This window comes from Morone saxatilis, unplaced genomic scaffold (genome assembly GCF_004916995.1).
Source record: "Morone saxatilis isolate NCDOM2014 unplaced genomic scaffold, NCSU_SB_2.0 Contig17, whole genome shotgun sequence".
NCBI classification, from domain to species: domain Eukaryota; kingdom Metazoa; phylum Chordata; class Actinopteri; family Moronidae; genus Morone; species Morone saxatilis.
The window spans coordinates 12,099,264-12,102,894 of NW_023339729.1; the positions used below are offsets into that span (position 1 = coordinate 12,099,264).

The 3,631-nt window shown below is 39.4% G+C and overlaps 1 protein-coding gene across 1 annotated transcript in view; it reads right to left on the reverse strand.

Annotated features, from left to right (window-relative positions):
• Window positions 1-3,631, reverse strand: part of si:ch211-239f4.1 (EVI5-like protein) — a 36,749-nt gene that overhangs the window by 30,751 nt on the left and 2,367 nt on the right. The window lies entirely within an intron of this gene.

Consider the following 3,631-nt stretch of genomic DNA (forward strand, 5'->3'; position numbering starts at 1 on the left):
GCATGGAATTAGTCCCCACTGCATATTGACAAGTTAAACATGGCCCACAGTGCACAAGGGCAATGTGTAAAGTAGATACCAATCAATTTGTGATGAAAGCAGGCTTTTAAATGACCTAACAGCTTCTGCCTGACAGTAGTAGAAACAACCACTCAAGTACCAATTTGTAGGAACTTGTACTTTACTTGAGCATTTCCACTGTATGCTACGTTAAACTATTTAAGACAGACTTTTTACTACATTTATTTTACTGATCTTACTTTTTAGGTGAAGATTTTACAAACAGAATTTAAAACCGGATGTTATGTAGCTCCCCGCACAACAAAAATCATGGCCCATGTGGACAACAAGACGCTAATAATGAATACATTACATAAAAGAATATACACAAAATGATTTAATATTTGTGTTAATTTTTTGTAAACAACACCAAAAATCACCAAAGCAACATATCGCCATGCGTGTTTTGCTTTGCTGTGTTGCCATTCTGTCTGACAGTTTGTGTGTTTTTCCCGTTCTGTCCAGGAGGTGCCGTCGCTCTGCCTGAATCCATGTGAATGCCGCGGTATTGAGAGGTAATTTTGTGCCGTGCAGCCAATGTTTTCTGGGATTTGTCCGGTAACAACTTAGTGTGACATTAAGCCTAATTGAGGAGGAGACACATTTAGGGCAATCGAAGGGACCCTGATGGCGTATGTTTTCCAGACTGGGTTCCCTAAATCTATTGACCATGTTCGCTTTATATGACTAATGCTTTCCTGCTCTAAATTTAGTTAGTATCCCTCCCCAGATGATTCGGTTCCCCTGAGTGCCACTGTGAGAGGAAATTGTCTAGAAATAGCCATCCCCACAACCCACCAATTACTTTCAAGTGCAGGCGCATATTTTGCTCTTTTCTACCACTGAATGGCCAGTGCATTAATACTAATACTGCTCACGTTATTTAATAGGGCTAAAACAAAAATGCATAAAACAGACTGCAACATCCACTAATCACTCACTAATCTCAAAACTGGATTACATGAGTGTGCCGTGAAGGGTAACAGCTACCAACTGGGTGCTACCGCGGGCGCATAGACACCGCTGAAGCAATGACTGAGTTTTCCCGCTGCATTCATTATATTATCTTTTAATTTCATACTTTCTCATCAGTGCCGTCACACTGATCAGTAGCGGAGCTGCTGTTTAATTACCCGTCCTGATTACAAACATCTGCTGTTTGGAGGAAACAGTTGAATCCAGAAACATTATCTTGAAAATTAGATTCATTCGATTTATTTTTTGTAAGCTCGTTTTTAACTACCTCAAGTCTCCCTTTAGTCAGATGATCTAGACATGTGTTCACAGAGATTACGTCGGAGGGTCTGTTTGAATTTGAACCTGAAAACAAAAAAAACCTAAAAAAAGATGTGATACACAATTTATGGCCCATATTAATTCATTCATCTATAAGCCTTTGTAAATAAACCAATCTGGAGGCATTTCTGCCACCAAACCTGGGCTGCGAAAACCTTTTTAACGTTCACATTGTTTACTCCAAAGTGCAGGAACACTGACGATCCATTACTGACAGGACACATCACATTACAGGTTGATCGTGCAAAGCGAGGCATCATAAACAGCCACAGTGTGACGATTTCAAAATGCCTCGGTCTCTCACTCAGTAACACGTCTGTGTTGTTAATCATACTCCCACAGATTCACCCTGCAGTAAATCATTCCCCTGTGGTCATTTTAAACAATAACAATACCTTTACTTGACTGATGAAATGCTCGGTACAGAAAAAAAGCCTGTTTGCATCTGACTACTTCAGAAATAACAGAAATCATGCAAATTAAAGCTATAGCGTGTTAGTAATGCACATGAAACATCTGTCCTCGCTGTTTAGTAATACCCGCTCAAAGGACAGTGGGGGAATGTATTTGTACATTACATGAGAATATCCATTTTACGCCACTTTATACCTGTTCTCCATTACATTTCAGAGGGAAATATTATACTTTTCACTCTACTACAATGATCTGACAGCTTTACTAAATACTTCAGATTATACATTTGAAAATCTTAGAAAATACAATACATGCTTCCTTGTCACGTTTCCGATGTCTGAGAGTTCCTCTAAAAAAAGGAAAATATCCAATATTTCACTTTTTTTACCCCTCACATTTATCTTGTGCCTCTTTTGGCTTGGGAACCAGAGGTCTAAAGTAGTTAACTTTACAGTATATAAAGTAGTTAAGCCTAGCTTGACCTTGTACAGCTACAACTGAAAATATGCTACTTACACATCATATTATTATTGCAACAATCTTATAATCTGAAAAGAGTACTTTTACTGTTGATACTATAGTACATAATGCTGATAATACTGCTTCACTTTTGCTTCAGTAAGATCTTGAATGCAGAACTTTTACTTGTGAAGGGTTATTTTTACACTGTTGTGCTGGTGCTTTTCCTTCAGTTAAGCTGCCACTGCCAAAGGAAACAATGTTGGGCAAGGACAGAGATTAAATTACTATTGAAACAGATAAATAGAAAGTAGGGCAATTTTCAGAGCAGAGCTCAAATCAGTCTTCCTCTGCAGCATTTATAACAGCCCTATGTATATTTCAGCCTCATTATTTGAACCGAGATTTGTATGTTGGTATGAATCCAACATGCAGCAGCCTGAAAACGAGATCACGATTCAGTCAGTGTAAAATCTGCAGGGCGACACGGATCCAGTTACAAATCTGCAGCCTACAAGAACAATAGAGTAGAGCGAGGAGAGCTACAGTTGTAGTGAGCTTGAACCACGGCAGCCAGGTCATCAAGCTGCTCCCTGTTTCCATGTGTCAGCAAACGAGATGAAGTGCAGTGCCGTGCACACAGGCCAGGCCAACACCACAACAGTCAGCCTGCAGCCAGCCAGCTAGACCAGATGACAGTGAAGGCGCCACATTACGTTTTAAAAATCAACTCTTAGTATTTTAGAGCTGAAACAATCCGTCGTTTAATGGGTTTGTACATCCACAGAAAATGAAAATCGGCAACAATTTTGATGGTTTTAGGCAAAAATGCCAAATAGCTTCCAGTTGTATTTGTCTTCTGTGATAGTTAAATGAATATCTTTGGGTTTAGGATGCAATAAACAAGACATTTGAAGACTCACCACGGGCTCTGGGACATTTTATTAACTAAACAATTGCTTAGTTGAGAAAATAATCCGCAGATTAAGTGAAACTGAAAATAATTGTTAGCTGTAGCACAAGATAAACAGCCAGCCACCACTCGGGAACGCCTCATCAATTAATAAAACTTAGATTTATACTGTGAGGAAAGGTGTCATCTGAGGACTTTTCACAGGCAAAATGAAGCCTCCCGAGTAACAATATGAGACAGACACTGATGTGTTCAAGCAACATCGCCTTGAAGCTGGAAAATATACGTTGCACATTTGTAATAACAGCACTCGACGTGATAATGCCTGCGTAGGGAAAGATTCATGGGGTGGCATAGAGGCTTTGAGAGGTGCCAGAAATAAAAGCTGATTTTACCGCAAACAATCACATCTTTGCTGGGAAAAGCCTCCGAATAAATGGAGATATTTTTCCTCACAAACATTACGTTATTGTGGCACATTAGTAAAGC